Source organism: Suricata suricatta, chromosome 15, assembly GCF_006229205.1.
Source record: "Suricata suricatta isolate VVHF042 chromosome 15, meerkat_22Aug2017_6uvM2_HiC, whole genome shotgun sequence".
Taxonomy (NCBI): Eukaryota; Metazoa; Chordata; class Mammalia; order Carnivora; family Herpestidae; genus Suricata; species Suricata suricatta.
Window position 1 is genome coordinate 37,020,240 of NC_043714.1, and position 26,251 is coordinate 37,046,490.

Consider the following 26,251-nt stretch of genomic DNA (forward strand, 5'->3'; position numbering starts at 1 on the left):
CAAAGAGGACATCCAGATGGCCTACAGGCACATGAAACGATGCTCAACATCACTCATCATCAGGGAAACACAAATCAAAACCACACTGAGATACCACCTCATGCCAGTCAGAGTGGCTAAAATGAACAAAGCAAGAGACTATAGATGCCTATATTTTTAAATACATGGTTTCTTCTAAACTTTTTTTGGGTTTTGATCTATTATGAAATTACCTTTTTTGTGTACAAAGGTTCAATTTAATTTTTTCCACAGATATTCCATTTCTCAGGAGCATTTATTTAAGTAAATTTATTTATTGAAACATTTCATTATCCTCACTAATTTTTAATGGCATCTGTATTGTATTAAGTTTTCTTATACATGTGAGTTGGGAAGACACTACTGTAGCTCTATGAGTTTGCATACACTATTACCTCTGTCTGGAAATTCTTTTCTTTGTTGACTTGCAAATGTTCTACTCATTTATTAAGTCTTAGCTTAAATATTACCTCCTTGAAGAAATAGCTCTCACCCTTCTTCCTCCTTCTCTATGTTGATTACAACCTCATTGCAATATGCATTACACCATAGATATTTATGTGGAAAGAGTTTCCACTGCCAGATTTTTAGCTATTTTGAGGCTAAACACATTGTCCTGCTATTTTATACTGTCAAACACCTTGTAGATATTTAATAAGATTAACTAAATGAATACATTAATGAGTGAATCTTCAAAACAGGACAGCTTGAGTGACACTTGGTAAATCTGAATAATTCATCCTCATATCTCTGGTCTCTCTTTTCGCTTATTTTGCTGGCTTTGTTGTGTAGAGACTTTAACATAGTTATTATGGATGAAATTCTTTCTTAAAATTGCTTCTTATGACTATAATTTGTAGAGATATGATCTTACTTATTAGATTATTCTTTTCTGGTTTTTTTAATGATTTCTGAGAACTAAATCAGCAACCCTCCCTACATGGTGATCTGCTTCATTTAAAATCCCAACGCCATCATGTTGAGAGGCAGACTGTAAACTCACTCTCTTAAGTGAGCTGCTCTTTAGTGCATATAGCTCCATAAAGCACACTAAAGACTGTAAACTCACCCATTTTTACTTATTTTGTTTGGATATTCTAGAGTTCCCTATAAAATGTAGAGACACCTTAGTTATTAAATATTTGCATGATAATAAATGTATGTGTCTTCACTTGCCGTACTCTTGAGGTTTTATAAGATTTGGCCCCTCACAAGTAGTAAGGAGCAAAAATGCCTTCTGCACATTATTTCCATCAAAGTATACACACCTTATGAAGCAGGCTAGGTATCAGCTTTGTCAAAATGACCCTGAGGTTACCACAGTCACTTGCTTCTGGTATTATTTGAAAGTCAATGTAGACCACCTATGGTAGATATTGTTTTCACTTGCAGTAAATACTCAATGATTAGCAGTCCTTTCTTGCCATCAAACTTGCTATTGACTAAACTCACTGTAAGAAATGCTACCATTGACTGCAACAGCTCAAGAAAGTGAAAACACGGTCTATACGGGAAAGCATGGTCATCAAAATCTCCTAGTCAGCCAATATTTCAACTGCAAGATTTACCTTAACTTGAGAATGTGGAAGTTTGGATTTCACATTGTTATAGGTCAGCAAATTATCCACAGTTAGCTCTGCAGTGTTTAGAGGAGTCTGGTTACAGCCAGTTCCACACTATCTCTACACCAAGTTCAGCTGTGTCCCTGATACCTCTAATTTGCTTCAGGAATGAGCTACCACTTCCAACATTTCACACAAGTTGTTCTTTTAAGACATCCTTAACAGCCTGTGCTTTTCTCTAGATCTTTCTTTTCATTATCCCAAGAAATATCCTTTCATCATTGGTTTTTCAAGATGTTCAGCCAATATAATTTCTAAAATTGGTCTTTGCAGTTCCTGCCCTGGTTAATCTAGTAAACACTTGAGTTTTCCTTCTTACTTTCTGAAGTGCTTTTTTTTTCTAGTGGATTTCCTTTTTGAACACTTCTTGCCTCTACTCTTCTATACCTCCCACTCTCCCTCCACACAAAAATTTTCCACTTCCTTTCCCCCTCAGCCATATGGGTTCCAAATTTTCTCATTCCCCTCTGTTCATGTCCATGTTAAAAAAAAACTTTTTATATTAAATTAGTGTTTTAAGTCCCAAATTTACATTCAAATTACTCTTATCTACAACCTCTGTTAGATGCTTCCTCTCTTTAGAGTTCAGTTTCCTTGTCTGTAAAATGAGATTGTTGGGAGAGGTCTGTAAGATCTGTTTCAGTCTAAACATGACTCTGTGACTCTATGAATCTAACAGACTCTGCCTTCTTTTGTAACTTCAGATGATTATGTCTCATTCCCCATCAAACAGGCTATCTTTCACATATAACATCTTGGGGAGCACTTTGGCTCTCAGCACATTCAGTGTGAACATGGATCAGGGAAAAGAAGAAAGAGACAGTTCTGGCCCCAGAGCTGTGTTCCCCTTAGCACAGTGTGAAGCAACCTGGTTGGGAGGACGTGTCAAAAGCACAGGAAGTTGTCAAAGGGAGACTGGATTAAGATCATCACAGGCAAAGATGCAAGCTGAGATGTCTATGATGTCCCACAAGATGACACCCAAAGGGATTAGGCCAGTGTCAGGGCTTCAGGGAGACATTTGATAGAAAAGAGTAAAAAGAAATTTAGAATTCAGTTTTCAGACAGACACTTTTCTTTAGCAAGATATTTACTCAGAAATTAAGTTTAGGAAGGCGTGAGACAAAGTAAAAAGGAATGTACAAGGCCTATGGAATAGGTATGGAAACCAAGTTCAAGGTGGCAAGTGTAGAAGAGAGTGTGAGACCAGAGTCCTTAGTTTTTTTATACCACCTTTCCAAAGGGCATAATTCTACATGCAATGAGCAGAAATAGATGAAACTTTATCTTTAGCTAAGGTATCCGTTAGATTACCTCTCACTAAATTCCTTATTGCATGAGGAAACTACTATGCCATTCAGGTGATGCAAGACGTACAATAATATTTCCTCCTTTCTGTTTGGTAGACAGCGCAACAGGAGACTCCAAATGGTCTACTTTAGAAGAGCAACTCTTTCTGAACAAGGAAAATTCTTGAAAAGAACCGTCTATTTTCTAAAATGAAAGTTGGTAAAGATTATGTTTTCCAGAAGTTTGATTTATTGAACAATCTTTTTAATTTTTCAAAGATGTAAATGTTTTTTTGAATCAAGAATATGCATGCTAAAAATCCTTCTGGAAAATGAGGGATTGGATTGAATAACTTTAAGTTAAAAAACATTATGTGACCTTTCAATAACCAAGTAAGGTAGCTGCTATTCCTAGGTCCACTTTGCAGATGAGGATATGGAGGTTCAGAATGATGAAGTACATTGAAGGTGACGCAGAGCAAGACATGAAGCTGGGATTCAGACTCAGGCTTCTTAACGTTAGGCCCTGTGCTAGTACATTCCCAGTAGCTTTCAGTCAGACTTTGATGTATTTAGAAGGATGTATCCTTGCATATCTTTCAACTTGTATGTACTTAGTAAATTAATCATAAGAATGTAACAGACATAAAATGAACATCTCAGTAGAATCACTGGAGGACCACCTACATCTTCCCTGCCCTTCCTTCCATCCCCTGCTTAACACTGGGAAAAAGATTTCTTTCCCGTCCTCCTTCCCTCCCTCCCTTCCTCTGTCTCTTCCTTCCTTCCTCCCTTCCTTATTCTCCCTCTTTCTCTCTCTCTCTCTTGCAGTTTGCTTTTTAAGGTTTATATGGACAATGGTGCCATATACACTAGAGCTTCTTGGCAGAAGAAGATTCACTTATCAGTCCCTTGATTAAATCATTCACTAAATATTGAGTTCTCACTCCTTCAAGTGCTTGTGTGAGGTACATAACTGGGCATCACAGAATGTTTATGCTAATGAATATAACAGTCTAATCTCTTTTGCCCTGTGTAATTGGAAAAGGTTTTAGATAACTGAGGTTTGGAGAAAATTAAGAAAATGAATCTCAGTTCAAAGAATCAAAAATTCCTGTATGAAGAAGAAATAAAGCTGATTCTCATTCAGCTCTAAAATATAGTCAAGCTCCGAAACACATGTTTTCAAATACCAGTGTGGAATGAATGTCATAAATGCCAAAGACATGGTCAACCAGTATAGTGCATATCTCTCTCCATCAGAGTAAATTAATTCAAGATTTCTTCTTTTAGTCTTACCTCTTCTTCTTGTCCCTCCCTCTGCTTGGAGGAAAGTGCCTGCTGATGGCGCTTCCTGGCACAACAGAAACTCTGATATTTTCAGTGCACTTTGCCTTTCGGTGCTCCTTTAACTTAGTGACCTAGCCTTGCTGGCCAGAGCTGCATTAACCAGGTCCCGCCCGCACAGGAGAAATTCCTTTCATTCATCAGCAGATAAGGAGTTTTGACAAGCCTCTCTGGGGAGCAAAAGGGGAAAACATGCACACAAAAGATTGCCCTGTAATACTGAGAAGCACAAAGTGAAGGAGCCAAAGAAAGACCGAAGGAAGCTTTGAGGCAGCCAGGGCAGACAGGGAGTCTGCTATCAGAATTAAATGCGATGTAGTCCAGAGCCCTCTCTCTGTCTCTACCTGCTTCTTCTCAATGTCACTATGGGCCCACAGTTTGATACGAAACAGACCCCAGAAGTATTCCAGTAACTCCTCAGGACCACCAGGGCAAAAACAAAAACGTTCAGGGCTTGACACTTACCAGGGCAGCTTGCCAAGCGTATCACATGTGAAAAGGGCTGCTCGGAGAGAATAATCTTGCTCATGTTCACAAGGCTGGGTGTTAAGTCTGTGAGAACCCAGGACATTTTCCATCCAGGGCAGCCTACAAGGGCTGGGAAAAGCACGTTTCTATGAACTTCCAGAAAGGGCAATTATACATTTTATGGAAGTAAAGGTTGAAGGAGGACATGAAAGGTCAGTTGGGGGAATGGGGAGAATTAGTCTACCTTCTTGCCTTCAAGTCTGAATACACTGAACTGATCCCACCTTGCAAGGATATTTCACATATTCTTTTCGCAAATCTTTTCTGCAAACTTGGCCTTGAGGAATTCTGACACCCAACCTAACAGTTTCGTGATACATTTATTTTGATGGACCACACTCTAGTCAAGATGATAAGTTTGGCTTCTCTACAAAACCTTTATCCATTGATCTAACAAATATATCTAGAACATCTATTACTGGCCAGGTGTGTTCTAAGTGTTAGCACCAAATCAAGGAGCAAAACCCATAATAAGGCCTCTCGCTTTTGAATCTTATCCTGCAATAGGGTTTTACAGAGACATAGTACATTAATTATGGCAGAGAATTTGATAAATGAGAAATAGAAGGTTCAGTTAGCTAAAATTGATCTCACAACTCTTTGTTGAATTGTACAGTGTTTTTCAGGTGCCAGGCTGGGCAGGAACCAGGCACATGAACCTCCAGTCCTCTTGTTTCTTTTATTCGAGTAGACTTTGCCCATCATTTAATTCTGCTTTCACATCCATTTATTACCCTCCTCTCTTCTTCTGGGGGTAGGAGGACGAAGGGAGAGAATCCTTGCATGTTATATTTCTTAGGTCCCTTTGTCAAATGGCTTTTGACCTGCTCTCCCAAGAGCAGGCGCTGGCTCAACTTTGGAGGGCAGGAGGAAGTCAGCAGCCTGCTTCTGCCTTTCCTCTCTGTCTCAGGTGATGGCTGCCACGCCTGTGGACTCCAGCTCTGCTAGCCATGATTCTAAGCCCCGACAGACACTCCCCTTACTTCTGGGCTCTGGTAAAGTCTCCTCCTCCCAGTATCCCTCCAGACCTTTTGGGTGGTGGTGACTTCTTGTTCTGAGTTGCTTCATCATCTCCCTTATAACCTCTCTACTTTTTGATAATCTGTGAGATCAAATCCTTGTATTAAATTTCCTTCTTTGAAAGACCTAAACATTTTTGGTTTTCCTCATGGGACTCTCAAAAGAGAGTTTGGATCAGGATATTAAAAACGTAATTAGCAATGCAAAAGGGGAAGTGTGGATGTATAAGAGACGGAATATATGCTAAGGTTGCCACAACATTTACTATAAACTAGGGGGGGTTAAAGAACAGAAATTTATTTTCTTGTAATTCTCGAGGCCAAAAGTTCAGGATCAATGTGTCATCAGGTTTAAGGTCTTCTGAGGCCTCTCTCTTTGGCTTGCAGATGTCAGCTTTCTTCATGTGTCCCCATATGGTTGTTCTGCATTCTTGCCCCTGGTTTCTCTTCTTAGAAGGATATCAGTTGGATTGAATTAGTACCCACCTTTATAGCCTCATTGTAACTTAGCCATCTCTTTAAAGAATGTATCTTCCAAATACAGTCACATTCTAAGGTACTGGGGATTAGAGCTTCAACATAGAAATTTGGGGAGGAGACATAATTCAGTCCATTACACTGACCTCGTTGAAAGGTCAGGAAGGCCTGACTAAGAAAGGTGTCAACAAATAGAATAGCAGGAAGGGTAAGGCTACCATATATGCATTTCTGTGATTTTCACATATTTGACACACATTAATCAACACAAGGTGCTCTCCAGTAGATATGCAGACTTGAATAAGATGAAGGTTCTCTCCTGCTTTTGACATTGGGTAGAAGAGATGTTCCATTGTGGAACAATGGAAGTATAGCATGACATCTCAGGCTATGTTAAGTATAAGGAGTAGCTGGAGTATGAACAGGAACATCTCACTCCATTGAGAACATCAAAAATGGCTTCCTTGAAGTAGATGTCATCAACGTTGAGTCTTCAAAAAACCAAAGTAGTAGGCAAGTGAAGAAAACTTGGGAGCAGGAAGAAAATTCCAGGCAGCTACAAAAGCATATTGTCTAGAGGTTAGACCTGTGAGTGAAAGGTAGCATGGCATTTTTATTCTTCCTGACACTGAAAGGATAGGTCTTTGTATTTTTATAAGAACTGAGGATACTTCTCAATATTCATCAAAGTTGTGCTCTTCATAGCTCTTTTAAAAAATATTTGTAGTTGGTCTTTCAGTATCTTTGAGCTAATGTTTTGCTTTCTCTTGTTTGTTTTGTTTTTGTCTGTTTCCCGCTATGAGAGAAGGCCATGCTGCTCTTCCTTGATTGTCTAATTTTGGTGCGGCTTTCTCCCCTTCCGCACCTGTGATCCTGGGGGCCCAGGAAGGTACAACTCTGGAAAGTACGGGGGGAGAGGGGGTGTTTGTCAGAGCAATGGGAGGAACAGGGTAGGCTTTTTTCATGCTTTGCTCCCTTTTTTTTTTTTGCATCTACATTTTTAATGAGGATGTTCCTTCCTTTCTTAGCCATATCTCTGTGGTTAATCAAGTATTTCACAGTATTGGGCACACATGGTTGGCCCCAAAACAATGTCAATAATAAAATTTAAAAAAATAAAGCTTTTGTCTTGTTGCTCTTTTTCAGCTCTTTCAGTAACCGCTTTCCTTACTGCCTCGAGGTGTCATCCGAGAAAGTTCAAAGTCATTCTTATGTAGATTTCTGCCTTAAAGAATAAACAGTTTGTCCAATGACATTATTTAAGGAGCATAATTGAAAAATAATGTTTATAACTTTACAAAAAATCTATGGGCATTTGAAGATTTTACATTTAATCATACACACCATAGATAAAAGGTTTACAGAGGTACCCCAAAAGAGCCATTAAAATCCTTAGATGGGGTCTTTTTCTCAGGAAAAACTCTAATTTAGTAAAGCTAAAGAAGTTTTCTGTGTATACATTTTCTATTCAGAGCAAAAGGGCATTTGACTACTTACCAGCGCCCACTTACAGTAGAGTCCACTATAGATTCCTTGCCTTGTCATTGGGATTAAATTGCATGCTGCTAACGTGAAATAAGAATAACATGCATCTTTCCAACCATTAGGATTGAAAACATTTGACTTGTGGATTTTCTGGTTTATTAGATTGTTTTGTATTTCCACCTCTGTAGAAGAAATAAATTCTACATTGTAACAAGAGAGCATTGAGTTAGATGTAAAGAAGAACTTTGTGTGTCAGGCTGATTAAACACTGGAGCAAATTAGCAGGGGAGCTTATGGAATCACCATCTGTAGAGATATTTTAAAAATAGAATTGACAATTTTCTTCTTTGGATGATTTAGGAAATGCCCCTACTGGCAAGGAGATGGACCAAATGGGCTCTTGAAATCCTTTTTGGTTTCCTGCTCCTAAGAGTCTTTCTCTACAGTTCTTGGAAGTATTTATTTCCTAAGTGTAATGTGGAACAGAATGCCTGCAGCAAAGGTGGTGTGTGCGTGTGTACGTGTGTGCACGCATTCATGGCGTTAGGTGAAAGGATAGGTGGGGAACATTGTGCTACTTAAAAAACAAAATGTTCATTTCCTAACCTGTCATTTTTACCTATGTGAAATAAACGAGACTTCTAGGAGCTTGCCTCTTTCCTGACCATTCCCTCTCTTTTCTATGCCCGCACTTCAAATGTAGGCCTGACCCTGGGCCTACTCTCAACTCTCTTTTCCACTTATATCCTGTCTCTCCTGAGGCAACTTTTATGTTCTTCTGAGCCTTCTGCTCTTGGATGACTTGAAAAATCTGCTTCCACAGCCATGAATATTTCTCTGGGTTATAGACCTGCATGCCAACTATCTTCTAGACACTTCTACCTGAGACACCCTCTTAGCAAATCCAACTCAGCGCGTCCCAGACTCAAGAGAGGCAGAACAGAAAGGGGTGTTTTCAGATCTTTAAGCTCCACCCACCCTTTCTTTTTTTTACAGACATTTATCAATATGTTTAACTTAAAATATTTCACTCTAAATCCATTTGAGAGAAAAAACTTCAAAGGTATGTAGTGAGGAATTTGGCCAGAGATGTCTGTCCATTGCCCTTGGCTTCTTGAAAGTAATCTATGTCATACATAATAGGATTATCTTCATTTAGGGCAGGACTTGGCCATATTGGATTTCATTTCATTTTATTTTTTTAGATATAGTTTATTGTCAAGTTGGTTTCCATATAACACCTAGTGCTCATTCCAACAAGTGCCCTCCTCCATGCCCATGACCCATTTTTCCCTCTCCCCCACCCCTATCAACCTTCAGTTTGTTCCCTGTATATAAGAGTCTCTTATGGTTTGCCTCCCTCCTTCTCCTGAACTATTTTTTTCCCTTTCCCTTCCACTATGGTCTTCTGTTAAGTTTCTCTTGATCCACATATGAGTGAAAACATATGGTATCTGTCCTTCTCTGCCTGACTTATTTCACTTAGCATGACACCCTCAAGGTCCATCCACTTTCCTACAAATGGCCAGATTTCATTCTTTCTCATTGCCATGTAGTACTCCATTGTGTATATATACCACATCTTCTTGATCCACTCATCAGGTGATGGGCATTTAGGCTTTTTCCATGTTTTGGCTATTGCTGACATTGCTGCTATGAACACTGGGGTACATGTGCCCCTATGCATCAGCCCTTCTGTACCCCTTGGGTAAATCCCCAGCAGTGCTATTGCTGGGTCATAAGGGAGTTCTATGGATAGTTTTTTGAGGACCCTCCACACTGTTTTCCAGAGTGGCTGCACCAGTTTACATTCCCACCAACAGTGTAGGAGGGTGCCCGTCTCTCCACACCCTTGCCAGCATCTATGGTCTCCTGATTTGTTCATTTTAGCCACTCTGACCGGTGTTTCCACCCACCCTTCTACAGTTCCTCCTGTGAACTTCTTCATAGCCAGTCCTGACTCCACTCTTATTATTCTTCTTCCCATGTTCCCCATCTGGATCTTTGCATCAGTTGAGCCTCATCCTGCACAGCAACTACTCCCATGACTCAGGACCAAACAGTCAATGAAGATCATACCTGAGCATCTCCTCTGGCACAACACCATTCTCACAGCTCACAGCTCTGTGAGCTTACTTGCCTTTCTCAAGCTACTCATTCCTCTTTACCTCTAGTATTCTTTCTGCATTCAGCCATCTTCCTACCCTGACTGTGGAATTCTACCTGTACAATGTGACACATGGTTCTTGTGTCAGCTCATCTCCTTAGGAAGTCATGTGGAATCCTCCGTGATGTGCATTCGTCAACCTGTGTCCACAGTCCCTCAGTATAACCTTGATATGACTATGGAAAAAGTGTAGAGCATAAAAGGTAGACCACTTTGGATCTGGGGCTGGGTTGTCTACACCACATCCCAGATGTGAGACCATGATGAGTAACTTAATCTCTGTTTCCCTAGCTCTAAAAGTGGAGCTTAAAGACCAATACTACCCCGGAGGAGTGAGGATGACAATTCTCAGTTGGGAATTGGGGAGAAGAAAGACGTGAACATTTTGTATACCTGAAACTACTAATGTAACACTTTGTGTCAACTGTACTCAAATAAAAAAAAATCACCCTAAGAAGAAGGAGGTGAATGGTCCCTGCATTTAAGCAGCTTATAGTCAAATAACTGTAATAATATATGCAATAGTATCCAAATGACTGTAATAAGCTGTAAAAGTAACATCTGCTTCATCACCATCGTCATCTCAACTAACCTTTATGCCTAGCACTTTCTAACCTGAATGAATCATTCAGTAGACAGATATTAATAAAAACTCTTATAACAATTAGGAAAAGCAAGGTCATTTAGATTTGTTGACCTTTCTTCCTGCTAGGGCAGGATAATTCCCCACAGCATATTCTTAAGGGTTTAACCAGTCTCTTTAAATGACTGAATCTATTTGGTTCCTACAGCATCCCATAAAAGATTAACCTACAATGTATAAGACAGAAGTTCCAGGAAATTTCTTCTTCTGAGATTTACTTTTCCTCCAATCATTTTAACCAAACCTCATATCTCATAATTTCATTATAAAAAAAGTACCGTCATTGTACAGTAATTATGCCCAGTATTTGTAGCTAATTATCTCATTGCTTCTGAGGCTTTTTTTCTCCTTACAGTGATGTACCACGTACATTTACTCTTTTATTCTTCTAAGACAATAATCCTAAGTAACCAAATCATAGTTATGTTTGAATCTATTTGTATCTTCAAATTGGTTTCCATTTATTAGTTCTGTGGCAAACTCTCAAAAACTTAAATATCACTTTATTTGGTATAATGATCATGGTAATAAAAGCAATAAAAAACAGGAAATAAAAGAAGAATATAAAAATAATGATGCCTTATATCAATTCACAAAACACTTTTTGTACAAAAAATGTACAGAACACTTTTTACACAATTACAGTGGGATTTTATCTTACATGGAGATTGGGCCTTCAAACCAACAGGTAAGGTGAAGATTGGCTTCAGTTAATTTACCCTTAAAAATCCCTTAGAAAGTGCCACATTCAATTTCAACATCCCATTTCTCAATAAGTCCAAAGATTTCTTTTTTTCTTCTGCCATTGGAACAGATCGCTGTTTCTTTGGTTGAGCTCCAGATGAAGCAGTTGGCTTGCTTTTAGGGACCATGTTGCATAAAAAATAAGTATCTTTAAACACTAGAATCTCACTCCTGCACCATCAGGTGCTCACATGATGAGAAGCAGCCGCAGGGAGACGGAAGTCTGAGCAGAGACAGCCTCTCCTGTCACTCTCCCCCTCAGGCATGTGCTCAGGCACCAGAGGGTTGGGTGGATGGCCCATACTATTGCAAATCTCCCTCTCTGCCTCTCTCTCTCTTTCTCTGATTCTGATTCTTTTTCTTTCTTTTTGTGAGCTATGAGAGGATAAGCACAGAGCTGAATACATTTAGGCCCTCATGAGGGGCCCCTGGGTAGCTCAGTCGGTTAAGCATATGAGTCTTGATTTCGGCTCAGATCGTGATCTCATGGGCTGTGGGATCGAGCCCCGATGTCAACGCAGAGCCTGCTTAGGATTCTCTCTCTCCTTCTCTCTCTTCCCCTCCCCCACTCACTCTCTTTGTCTCTAACTAAATAAATATACTTAAAATAAAACACCTCACAATATTCGATCAATGTGCCCCCTTTGAGTATCTTAACAATCTGATGAGGTAGTTAGGGATTGTTATCTTAATTTTTCAAGAGAAAACATATTAGAGTAGCATTGGTAGATTTAAACATAAAAATATAGGATGCTCAATTAAACCTCAATACCAGAAAAACAATCAGTAATCTTGTAGGATAAGTATGTTCTATTACACATTCAGGTCATATTTGTGTTAAAAAATATTTTTTTGTTTACCTGAAATTCAAATTTAACTGGATACCTGGCATTTTATATAAAAATTCTAGCTCAGAAGTATTACTTGGCCTCAAGACATCTAGTTTCTATACCTTTATATTAGCTCATGATGCTCCTCAGTTGCATTTGAACATCTTATTTGTCTACATTTAAATGACTTGCAATTACTATTGAAATTGCAATTTCAATTTTGACTGTAAGACTACTTAATGAAAAGCAAGCAACATATACAAATGTATTTTCTTATTAAGACAGTCCATGAATTAAGACTCAAATTTGATCTGTATTAATCCATTCTTGATAAGGAATTGAGTATCTCCTTGGTTTTTGCTTTCAGGATAAAATACCCATTGGATTTGACTTTAGGGAATGATGTGAAACCCTGGGAAAAGGTGTGAATATAGTAAAGGCCTTTGCTATTCAGATGGAATGGAAAATATTTAAGCCAAAAGAAAGATGAAAGGTCATATTCCTGTGTCTAATATATTGAGTTTGTACTCATTATGGCATCATTAATAGCCGATTAGAAAATTCTCTTGGTATTCAGCCTTCTGACTCCATTTCATAATAATTGGTATTGATAGCATTTTATTGTGCTATATACTTTGCCAACACCAAGACCGATGGATTCTGATCCAGAATATAAGCAATGCTTTAACAAGGCAAGCACGGTGTTATGTTATTTTTACCGTGCCGTGTTACCTGGCAGGCAATTACAGTTCTGGACTTTAACATTGTTTTCCAAGAATAACAATCATCTAATGTTTAGTTTGGCTAAAGCAGGGTATGCGATTGCCCACCTGTTAGAAGAAAAATAAGACATTCCTGTAAATGGAAGATCTGAGGCAAATCATGAAACATTTTAAGAAAGGGGGTAGCATGTTCTCTTGGCTACACTAGAAACTGTAAGAAGTAAAGGAGAGTAGATAATAGACAAAAGTCTGAGTATTACAGGTCTTTTGATTATCCTTAAAACATCCCCAAAATGCGATCATCCATGGGTGGGGGTAGACGGCTCTGACATTTGTGACATTTAATTGGAATAGTTCTGGCACTGTGTCTTAATCTGGCGGTCAGATTCCCTGAAGAGGATTAGGGAAGCTTCTCAAGGGAGTCATGTGGTCCGAACAGTTGACTTTAAAGCAGCCATTTAATCATGAAGTAAAAGCAAAGAAGTCTAGTGTTTATGAGCTTGTGCCCTAAAGCAAGCACACCTGGGATAGTTATGAGTTCTGCTGCTTACTAGTTCTGTGATCCTGGGAAAAGATTTCCTAAACCTCAGTTTCCTCATCTGTATAATGGGAATAAAAATGCATGTGGGATTGTTTTGAAGGAATTAAACTAAAAGAGTAAAGTGTTTATTGTACAGTACATACTAGTACGTGAAGCTATTATTATTAACTATAAGGAATGTGAAGAGAATAAGACTTTTTTGTTCATTTGTTTGTTACATCTCTTCACCAAACAGTGAGTGTTGCATGAAACTATTTTAGGTGCTGGAGAATAAGACCTTTCCGTCCCAGGCTGGGGACTTTGCCACATCCCTTCACCCCAATTTGCTACTTCCATACCAAGAGGGAGAAGGATATGTAAGATTACAAGGGAAGTAATAGTATGCAATAAAATTCCTTGTTATAACCATATAGCTCATCTTATGTTACTTAATACATATAACGTCTATGTGGGAAAAGTGTCATATTGCCTTATGATAGATGAGGGAACTAAGGTGGATAGACTTTTAAATTTTTTAAAACATGTATTTATTTTGAGAAGCAGAGACAGAGACAGAGAGTGAGCAGGGGAGGGGCAGAGAGAGAGACACAGTATACCAAGCAGGTTCCAGGCTCTGAGTTGTCATCAGAGTCTGAAGCAGGGCCCAAACCCGCGAACTGCAAGATCATGACCTGAGCCAAAGTCAGACGCTTAACCGACTGAGCCACCCAGGTCTCCCCAAATAGAGTTTTAATAGCATCATCTAAGTTCATGCATGGCAGAGCTGGAGTTTGGACCTAAGTCTGCATGACTGCAAAGTACATTACCTTAACTACTTACAGTCGGGAGAAAATGCCTAAGAGCCTCTAAAGAGATGATTCGCCATCCTGACGTGACCAAAAAAAAAAAAAAAAAAAAAAAAAAAGAAAAGAAAAAGAAAGAAAGAAAAGAAAGGTCAGAACTTTCATCATTTCCATGGTCACTAAAAATTATCTTATCTTGCATTTGGTATAAAAACTGAAAGCTAATTCTTATATCAAAGTGACCTTGTATTAATTCCCCAGTTCTCTTCCATGAGTGTGCATTCATTAACATTTCTGTAACTAGTCCCTCTTACTGCTGATGTGATCAAAATCAAACAGTTAATGAACTAAACCACCCTTGCTAAAAATAATCTCTGCAAAGACCACATGTGGTATTTCTAATGAGCTATTTTACAGTAAATGTACTTATGAAGAGCGTGAAGGAAACAAAGAAACAGAGTCTTCGAAGTCAAATGAAAAATCAGTATTCAGTATTAAAAAAAACTAATCTGGGGCTACCAGACTACATTTTAATCCCACACTACTTTTTGACCAAAGATGGCGTAGCGGTTCACCAATAAATAGCCATTCTTAAACATCTACACAGCAATTAGATTTGAACTTCCTAAAGAGAAACTGAGGCACCAGCTGAGTAGCTCTTTCTCTAATCTTCAAAAGGCAACTCTAAAAATCAATACCCAAGTCCCAAATCTTATCTCCCTACCCGTTTCTGAACACTTCAAATGGGGGTTATTCATTTCCCCACTTGTTAACGTGGAAATATCTGAGGCATCTGTTATTTTGAAATACCCCAGTATTTATATACTATGTTTTCAAAATTATAGTCATATACTTGTACCTTAATGGAGAAATACAACATACAGTGTTTAAATGTAAAATGGAATATATGAGACTCCAAACGAAATAAGAAATCTTCTAGCCCAGGAGAAATCTGTGTTCAGGTCAGTCACAGTCTGGATCTTATGATCAGTCCTTCTTGGGGGGTGGGTAGGGGGGAGAAAGCATTTGTGAAGACATTGGACATATTGCTAATGACACACTTAGAGGAGTGGCTGTCAATATACTTCTCTAAATATTATTTATGGAAATAAGAAGCAATGAAGAAAGGGGAGATCTACATGTTCACCTTAACCCCACAGAGGCATAAGTTAGCTAAATGCCTTACCCAGCACCCCTGCACCCAAAACATGATTTATACACTCAACAAAATAGAAGAGAGCGAAGAAAGCCATTCACTTGCTGCAATAAGGATGAGGTCAACCTGAAGGGGACATTCGTGTCAATGAAGAAGTTTTCAGTTGGTAACAGGACCATAGGTGGTCATATTTTAACCCTCGCCTCTCTCGGTCATTCTTGTTGCTGTCACACATAGTCATTCTAGTCTCTGTTCTTGTGAATTATTCTCACACAGTGCCTCTCCCCTCATCCTCAGATGCCCAGCAATGTGTCATGACCTTTTTATTGTTTTAGATCCCCAACTGTTTTCACCATTCCTAGTCCTCAGACTCCCCACTGCTCTAGAACTTTTGGGAAGCATCTACATTTTCTTCCTTCACTCTCTGGTGTGTGTTGGAGAGGCCACAGAATAGGTGGACAGCCTCTTAAAAGCTGTTGGTAGTCCCGAAGAAGGGGAGTAGCAGCATGAGATAGGTGTCTAAGGATGTTTGGAACACTGAAATGTCCTCTGTACATGAGATACGCATCCTTCTCTTGCAGCACCAGAGCCAATGGGTTTCCGTCTGGAACATTGTATTAGATGGAGATAGGCACGGGGCCTTTCTATTGACGTGGTACCATGAGCACGTCCATTCCTTTCTCTGCGCCTCAGTGTCTTCAACAATGAAATATGAAATGAAATGAAGGTCAGGGCCTTCTGAAGCAGAAGGACAAGGTGCCAAAAAAAATTTAAAAAAATAGAAAAGAAACTAAGAGGAGACAATCTCATCTCTGACTCAAGCAGGAAACGCCCTATTATGAAGGAACGATACTCGAGAAGAGTAACCACTTTTAGCTTTGATTTGGGGCAGACGATCTGTGTCACGTGTCCCTGTACCTAGCTTACAGGATGATGATCGAGCAATGCTCTGGGAACTGGCTCATATTCTGAAGTTGACTAAACAGGCAAAAACCTGTATTGCCTTCTTCAGCCACCCAGGGGGAAGGCAGAGGCTGACCACAGTGACTGGCCATCCCACAAGGAAGGAGGAGGGGAGGGGCTGGGGACAGAAAGCAGGGAGAAGAAGACTGAAGAAAGAAAAAACAAAATAAAGTCCATTACCATAAAAATGTTAAAATATCAAAGGAAACTATTTAGGAAGAAAAACATGAAAGAGCTCTCATCAGCCACACAGTTGGTAGCATCTCTTACTTGGGGCTTAGCCGGCGGGTGATACTGTGTGGAATTACTTTAGAATTCTCAGTATTGTTTAGCATTGACCAATAGCTTCTGGGAAGGCTTAGAACACTTCAGGAATCCTCCAAGGAGGCGGTGTTTAGGAATACTTTAATCCACCTGAAGGTAAAGAAAACCAACAGAGAACGAACTGAATTTTGGAGATTAGTAAATATACATTAAAATGAATATCAAGTGATAGCAGCATAGCTTCAAAGAAGATGCTGTTTTGAATCGAGAAAAAAAGTGAACTTGATCAGTGTCTGGAAGGGCATATTATCTAACCGTGGATTATCATTTGGTTGAGTTTCACATGCGAGCAGCGAAATTTCCCCCTTCCTGGAAAGTGATGCTGTGGAGAGAAGAATTTTCAAGCCGGTCTTTAATAAGGACCATCAGTGTGTGGTTTGCTACTCCCAAACGCTGGTTACTAGCAAGGTCGGAAGAGAGGAATGTCTGGGGGGGGGCGCAGCACAGCGTAGTCCTAACTGAAGGGTCTTCACACAGAGAAATGTCTTTCTTTCTCTGTGCTGGAGCACAGAAATACACCAGGACTTGAATTTTCAGAGTGATTTAGAGAGGACGGGAACTTTTCAAATAAAAGTCAATTTATAGAATTAAAAAAAACCATTTTTCTTGTCTTTAAAAAAGGCAACCCCAGGTGATCTGTGTCCGTGTTGAGGCATAATTTCACAACTACAAATTAACGCCTTGGTTGGTTTTTCCTTGACTTTCGTTTAGCCCAGTGGACCTCATACTCTTCTTGACTGTGCACATCTTCAATGAGGTCAAAAGATTTGTAAGCCACATTTATCATTTGTAGGCCACATCTATTACTTTCTCTCAAAGACATTTTTAAAAATACTAATATATATATATACACACACATATACTTAAATAAATTTATATACTTAAAAGTGAGACCATTTGGAAGAACAGTGTGCCTCAATGTATCCTCAATGGACTTATAAATATAGTATCAGAAGTAGAAGATAATTGTCTCCTATGCTGTTTATATAAATAATGATATTATATTATAATATATTCCAAAGGATTTACAGAAATCCTTGGTTTTGTGACTAAGAGTTGTTCATTAGCCATACTTTGATAATAACTGATTTCACAGCTTAAAGTATGAATTAATAATTGAATTGAATGACATCATAATGCAAAGAAAGCCCAAAATTTGGAGCTGGAAGCTCTAAGTTCAAGACCTATATACACCAATAACTGGGTCTGTATGCTCTTAATAGTATTGAGTCTTAAGTTTTTTTTAATCAATAATTGGGGATACTTACTTTGTATGTTAATGCTAAGATTAAATGAGAAACTACATGTTAAAAGTATTTACATAACATGAACACACTGAGAAAGTAACTATTTTAGTTACTAGCAATAAGCAATTATTTCATTTAAGAAAAGTGGTCCAAAAAATGTCTCTACCTCTCACCCTGTTGCAAAAATGCTTCGTGTTGATGTCAAAATCTTTGTAAAGAGAATAAAGAAGCTAAGGAAATTTTTGAGTTAACTGTTACTTGCTACATTTCTTTCTTTTATAGTGGTATTAGTGAAGATGGTCAAGTGTTCTAAGTTTATTTTTCTCTCCAAAAAAGAGATAAGAAAATATTTAAAGAAAATGTGTAAACACCTTTCCCTCAAAAGAATCATAAAATGTAAAGAAAGTAGCCTAACCACATACATCAATTATTATTTCTGAAAGACAGTAGAACTCAACATAGAGCTCAAAGTTTAAAAACAGTCTTGGTTACTTTGATGTTTTGAGGCTTCCTGATAACCTAAGAGAATAAGAGTACCAAAGTAAGGTTACAAAAATTGTAGTATAATTTTAGCTGTTTGTATTTAGCTAAGCGATACATCAAGAAACAACAACAAAAATACAGCAACTTTGTGTGCAGGTCCCCGCAGCACCCCTTCCTGACCAAGAGGCACAGAGTAAATGATTCTTCCGTCCTCTTCCAGCCATCTCCCTGCCCTGCAGTAACCCAGCATAAAGCACACAGTTTCCATGACATAACAGCCAGGTTGGAGTATGGAGTATGTATTGGGTAGCTGTAAATCTGCTCCTGTGAATGAATCGATGTCCAGATAGTCTTATCCAGCAAGAATCATGAAGGGTCAGTGTAAAACTTCAGCTCTGTGAGGGGCATCCTAGATGCGCCTCTATTTTTACCAGCCTCTGCAAAGATGAATACATTTGTTTTATTTCAAAGGAAGTGAGCACTGAGTCACTTCTCTCATATATATTTTAAAGCGAAAAATAAACTAAGGCACCCTGAGCATTCGCCTTCCATACACAGATGAAACGACTTCCACATGGCTTTTAATTACATAACCCCAAACTAATATTCTTTGAAAAAGTAATTTTCTCTCCATGGAATTACTCCTGTAAGTTGGCACAGGGCGGCGGGGGGCGGGGGGGGGGGAGCGAAAGGCCTGTAAACACTAATATTCACATCCATTTTGAGCAACTACAGTGCCAAGAAATGCTCTGAATATTTCAATGGACCTCCCACGTTCTCGATAGGATGTGTTCCGTGCATGGTGATCCACAAATATTATCATTCCATGACAATGCAGTTTCATCAAGGTACGTCTCAATCCATGGGATAAGAGTCCCAACCAACAGACGGCGAATTTGGCGCAGCGCGGCGCACGCTGCGTGTGTTACTTACTGGTTATATTGCAGTGGTCACACTGAGTTCCGTATGGCGCCGTATTAACGAATGGCATGCAAGCACCTTCTGTTGAAACATCTGCGACAGGGAAATTTCAGGCATTTTTCCAGATAATTTTTGTGCTCTGGACCAAATTTTCATTAGGACTATAAAACCTGGCAAGCAGTATTGTTGTGTATGATTTTTTAATAAACTGGGACATGCCTTTGTTACAGGAGTGAGGAAAAGGGCTCTTCAGAGACTCTTTTCTATTATAAAAAGTTCAGAAAACATATGACAGCTCACAAAATAACATCTCCCAACTTTTTTTTTTCCCGAAGTGCAAGGTTCCAGGCTTTCGTAGACGTATAAATAAAATTCACAGTTTTGGATGCAGAAAGCAAAAATGCAGATTTTCACAACTTGTAGTAAATGATTCCAACGGTGGCTTTCCTTAAACATGTGTTTGTTAGGAATGCACACAGCCAACAGAGATGTTTTTTATGTATTTAATTTTTGATGCTTGCTGCCAAAAACAGTCTGTGCAAGAGGTTGTACTTGCTTTAAGAGACACCGTGTTTCAGAATTAGAAAAAAAGTCAAGAGTTTGGGCACATGCCCTTTTGTACCCATAAACAATGCAGACTTAACAACTAGCATTGTTCTTTTTTTTCCCACCAGTTCAGATATGGGTGTTTCCGTTTCTTTCTTTACTGCCAATAACCACCCAACTACTACAGTCATGGAGGCTAGAGAAACTCCCTTTTGTAATTCTTTAATTCCCGATGCCCTGCTACAAACACTAATGCAAAACAAACACGCTTGGCGGTAAATATGTGCATTATCATTATGTAAATAGGCATGTTATCATTATCCTTTGATGATGCTGTTCTTTGTAAAGGCTTTTTTTTCTTTCTAAATATATTATCCAATTTAAGTTATAATGCATATTATACCACTGGGGCTCTGTAAACACTCTAGATCAAAGAAAATTAGTAGAAGGTCTATAATATAACAAAATGTTTACCACCTATGCATATGGTGTGTGATGCAAACAAACAGACCAATGCTGTTGCACATTATACAATCCCACCCCAGCCGTGCACGGAAACCTCTGAGATTAATATCCATCTTGCTGTTCAAATTGAGTACCACATTATGACATTTTATATTGACAACATTATAAGCTGAGATGATACATTTTAAACTCGATGAGATGAATGATCTAGTACTAGCAGAAAATAGGCTGCCTATCTGAACCTTATATGAACTAGGAACGACTCATGTCACAGTCTGTTTGGAAATGTTACAATGTTTGCATAAATCCATTGCTTATGCATAAGCACCAGGGAACTGGGATCCTGAGGCAGGCAGTAATCTGCAAAGTTCTTGTGGCGCTTGATAAGCATGCAAGATGCATCTCACATTCTCCTTGGTGAATTGCAAATGTTTGTGTAAGAAAGAGCAGATAGCTGCATATTGGAGGAAAGATCAAGGCTGATTTCTTCAGTAGGGATTAGAAGGGAGCTAGAGAGCCTGGGCATAGGGCAAGGAAGGACTGAGGACACCTTCCAATTTACCTGTGCCCCTCAAAACATGCAAAACCCACCCTGGGATGTAGATTTTTGGTCTTATTTGTCTTCACATTCTGCAGTTGTCCAATTGCTGAGCATAAATACTATTCGAGTTCACTATAAAGACACAGGGATGCTATTAATTAAGGTATGAATGATGGTGCTCCTCTGCTTCTATTATTTTCTTTTTCCTGGAGCAAGTAGGCTGTGAACTTTGGGACAAAACAGTTATATTTATTCCTTGTTTAAAATATGTTGTCAATATATTTTTTTTTGAGTCTCCTAAAGGAGTTGGCTACTTGACACATAGTTAAACTGATAAGAGTTCAAACAGCTTAAAGACTCGATTTCTGTAAATTTAAAACTCATTAGCATTAGCATCTGATTTACAGGGCTTCAGAATACACAAATTAGGCCGTGTGTGCTCACCGCCTCCCTTACTAAGCACTTGCTCTGGGTAAAGCCCTTGGCCTTTTCAAATCTGTCATCCGATCTCAGTGCCCGTGCACTGTGTACCAGGGGGACTGCAGACAACCCTGAAATGGCTTTGAGGGATTTCAGGTATTCACCGCACATACCAAGCCTTCTTCTTCAACCCAAGAAAGGACCATTTCTATTCTAGCATCAGCTTAATGGTGGATATAATTTGAGAGGTCGGGGCTGGTGGGGCAGGTACTGCATGAACTGACACCTTGCGCTGGATGTAGTGTCTTGCTAAATCTTCCCTGGGAGAACAAGTCTTCCCCTTCACTCCACACCTGTGCTCGTGCTCTGTCTTCCCCACCATTCCCTGGCCCAAAACCCCCTCCCTTCCATTTTATCTGGGCTAATCTGCTAGGGCTATCATAACAAAATCCATAGTCCAGGTGGCTTAAACAACAGAAATTTATTTTCTCACAGTCTGGAAGCCATAAGTCCAAGGTCTGATACCATCAGGGTTGGTTTTTGGTGAAACCTCTGTTCCTGGCTTACACGTGGCCTTTGTTGTTGTTGTTGTTATTATTATTATTATTATTATTATTATCTAAATTCAAGTTAGTTAGCATACAGTGTAGTCTCTGCTTCAGGAGTAGAACCCAGTGACTCATCACTTACCTGTGACACCCAGTGCTCATCTCAACAAGTGTTCTTCTTAATCACCATCACCCATTTAGCACCCTCCCGCCCCCCCACCTCCCCTCCAGCATCTCTCAGTTTGTTCTCTGTATTTAAGAGTCTCTTATGGTTTTTATCTTATTTTTCCTTTCTGTTTTTATCTTATTTTTCCTCCTTTTCCCATATGTTCATCTTTTGTGTTCCTCAAATTCCACATATGAATGAAATCATATGATATCTTATCATATGATATCACATGGCCGTTTTGCTGTGTCATCCCCATACGGCCTTTTCTCTGCGCATGTGCAGAGACAAGGGCGATCTCTGGTGTTTTTCCATTTCTTATAGGAACACTGGTCCTATCAGACTGGGGGTCTACCCTATGACCACATTTAACCTGAATTACCTATCTGATGGCCCTGTATAAATTTGAAGGGCACATTCTAGTCCCAGCACTAGGCATCAATGAGATCACAGCTAAGATCTGCTTTCCTCCTGGGAGCACCCCCAGCCCTAACTTTTAGGTCAGGTGGCAGTTTCAAATTAAGCCAGAGGTCCAGTAACATCGTGCACGTCACAGCAGCAAACCTGATATGGTTTCCACCCTGTGATCATGTGGCCTACTTAGGAAACTGGAAAATGTGCCTGTGAGATGATCACAGAGAAGGTGCTTCCTGAGTCAGACACATGTGAATCAAGGCCCCAGGCCAATGTGATTTGGTGAGACGTCCCCTCTTTGAAAGTGCACCCATTTTTTTACATTTGTGAAAATATAAACCAAGAACTGGAAGACTTAAAATTAGGGAGTGAGAATCCACAAGAAATGGAGTTGTACCAGTTTCCAAAACATTAGCTCGGCATCCAGTGCTTACAGTCCTGATCCAGTTGATGGAGAAGAGACATAGGGTCTGTCAGCTTAGGGGTCAACATGGCTCAGACTGGGAGCAGATTGAGAGCTGTGTCTGGAAGGGGCCAGCCACTTGTCTACACACTATTCAAGATCCTTCAAGTCAGTCACATCTTGCTTCACGCTTTCCTTGGAAGAGTGGATGGAAGTCTGTCTTCTGCCAGGGACTTCATAAACTTGAATGTGTAACAGTGTACCCACTGCCATTAGTTTTATTTTTAGAAGTTCTATCTGGCTTCTGACAAGCCCTTTGGGGAAGGTGGTAATCACTCATATACCTGGGCTTCACCATGAAGCCTCTCTGATGAGCCTTTGCTGCCTCTTCCCCATCTCTTGGGGTTGACCATGGTTGGGACAGTATTAATATTGAACCAACATTGATGACCTGAGAGAGCTTTGTCCAGACTGGTTAAATACCAAATGAGAAAATCTCTGTACAATGGTGACAAGTAGAACAGTGGTGTTCTCTCCAGGGGACATTTGGCAATGTGTGAGGAATTTTTTTTTAACTTTTTTTATTGTTGTTTTGTTTTGTTTATTTATTTTTGAGAGAGAGCTAGCACACCTCAGGGAGGGGAAGAGAGGGGGGAAGACACAGAATCTGAACCAGGATCCAGGCTCTGAGCTGTCAGCACTGTAGGGATTCAAACCTACAGACCGTGAGATCATGACCTGAGCTGAAACCAAGAGCTTAGCGAACTGAGCTACCCAGGTGCCCGAGGAAATTTCTGATTGACATGACCTTGGGTGCAGAGCAAGGATGGTGCACTAGCATGTAGTAGGCGGAGGTTTAGATGCCACTAAACATCCCATCATGCTCGGGAGAGCACCTTATGACATAGGATTATCTGCCCCTCAAATGTCAATAATGCCAAGCTTAGGAACCCTTACAGAGAGGTTAAGAAAAAAGGGTTTTGGACAATTTCCTTAACCTGTGACTAAGGCTAAGTTCACTCACCTGTCAAATGAGTATAAAATACTTATTTCTTAGTTCTAAAAATTAACAGATAATACATTAAAATATTATTGTTAGTTTAGCATAAACCAAGGTTGAGTGAACTCTGAAATGCTTAGCTCAGTGACACACACTCAAAAACCATCCAATAAACAGCAGGAACTATTGTTAATACATTTCTAAATAAATAACAAACTGTTGCAAATATATAGCACTCAGACTAAATTAGGGATCAGTGTGTGTCAGGGGAGCTGAATGGGTGGGTGTGGTAGACTGGAAAATTATTTGTGATTGCCCCATTATTTCTGAGAAATGAAACCATTCTATGATGTGTGCAAAAAGAGGAACTCGAATCACCAGGCAAGAAAATTCCAGTCACATCTCTTGAGAGATCAGTGGGTTCTGGTGACAAGGGAGAAGCCTTAAAAGGACTGAGGGCTCAGGGGACACAAAGAGAGAGGGGAGGGGCTGAGAAGACAGGGAGCTGGGTAGGAAGGGACAGGAATTGAGAAGCCTTAGTAAAAGGAGTCCCAGAAAGCCTGCCAGGTAGAAACGAAAAGGTAAGGTAGACTGGAGGGGGCGGGGTTGGAATTCCCAATTGAGATTTTGCCTATGGCCTTGGCATAAGGATCTAACCTTCCCAACTCAGAAAGGACTTACTTTCCTTTTACAAAAACTCTTGGAACACAGCAAGTCTTCACTCAAGGCTCCATTGTGGTTGCTCTAATCTGTCCAAAAGTTTTCCTTCGTGCTGGGAAAACTCTCCTCTGCCCTTCACCTTTTCAACCACCTCCCTGAAGAAGCAGCCCACCTCTGGGGCTGCTCGAAAGAGAAAAAGTAATGGTTCCCACCAGAGGTCCTGGGTGAACAGGAGCTGGATGCCGGACGGAGGACTCCTAACGTCTACAGGTCCCTGCGTATTGAGTTGTATCCAACACTAATCAAACGCGAGAGGGGACTGTAATTGTTTTTGAAACACCAAACATGAGAACAGCTGAAATTCTTAGGAAAAAAAAATCACTGGGTAATTGAGCTTAGTAGTGAGATTATCAAAAAGCTGGAAAGTTCTTGCTGTTAATTTTCCAATCAGTACAATCATAAAACGAGTAACTTTTTAAGAGATATCACATATCCATTTACACCAATTTCACGTAAGAAATTATCTTCTCAGAGGCTTGTTTTCTTTTTTTGAACTCAAATTTATTTCTGACCCCCCTTGAACTGACGGGGCTCTCCCAGAACGGGGGTGGGGTGGGGGTGGGGGCTTGAGAGGAAGCAGAGCTCAATTCCAAATCCGCATCAGTCACACGGTGCCTGCATTTCCCGGATGCTTTTCAAGTTGAATACACTTTTCAAGAAAGGGGGAAAAAATACAAATGTTGGAGAAGCCTTTTATAAACAAGCCATTTAAACTTCAGAGACAATTAGCACCCCCCCCCCCCCCCCCGCCTGGTTTTAACTTCTGGGTTTCGGAGCCTCGGCTTTCCTGATAATTTACTTTTGAACTTCGCAGGCCCGTGGGGCTGGTCGGGCTGAGCCCTGCCTTCCCGTGTGCGGCCGCCCAGAGACGGCGAGCTGCCGTGGTCAGCTTGACGAAGTATATACATAAGCTCTTGGCACCGCGTCTCTGCAGTATCATGGACGGTCAAGGAGGCGCCTGTTATAAAAATACACAGTGAAACACAACTGAAGGACTGTGCTTTCTCAAAGACGAGCGTAATGCATTCCTTCTGTTTAGGCTCATTTTCCAGCCTTTCACATTCTTTGTGAACAAGAGTTATAAAACAACCCTGATGCAGGCCAATTATTTTTACTTTGAAGGCCATTAATCAAGATTGACTAAGAAAATGAAGACAGCTAAGCAAAATTTCATATGTGAGTAGAGTGAGATTAAAATAAAACCAGATGGGATGGACAGAGACACTAAGCATTTTTTTTTTTAATTTTTGGACTCATGTAATAAATGTCTTTTACAAATTACAGCACTCTTATTTTCTTACAGTAAATCAAATCAGGCCATAATGTACAAGTGGTCTCATTGCTGAAATGTCAAAAATAGAACCTGCCTTGTTCTTGTAGAGCAATTCCTCAAATCTAAACCAGCAGTGCGGGCTAACAGTCTATAAACCGTTTACCTGGGTGCAGTCAGAAATGTACCCGATGGGTGGATTTCTCGTGGCTGCAGAGCGTAGCACACAGTGCACCCACGGAAATCTCATCCTGAAATGATTCAAGCTTTTGGAGCAGAATTATCAAGTAGGCCAGTGCCCTGTAAGTATAGAAAAGGGGAGTCGGAGATCTGTTCAATATCCAGATCCTCTGTCATAAAAATAACTGGGGAGGTCACAAGTGCCACCTATTTGGAGACTTAAAACTATTTTTCTTCTTGATCTTCAGGATCTGATACTGCCAGCAGGTT

General features: G+C 39.8%; 1 long non-coding RNA gene across 1 annotated transcript in view; it reads right to left on the bottom strand.

Moving 5' to 3' along the window:
• Nucleotides 1-16,624, bottom strand: part of LOC115278701 — a 32,007-nt gene extending 15,383 nt beyond the window's left edge. Inside the window, exons 1-2 of the long non-coding RNA XR_003903047.1 lie at nucleotides 16,604-16,624; nucleotides 14,252-14,298 (exon numbers count right to left, since the gene is read on the bottom strand). This is a non-coding gene — a long non-coding RNA (uncharacterized LOC115278701). The remainder of the gene's footprint in view (nucleotides 1-14,251; nucleotides 14,299-16,603) is intronic.
• Between the last annotated feature and the right edge of the window lie 9,627 nt (nucleotides 16,625-26,251).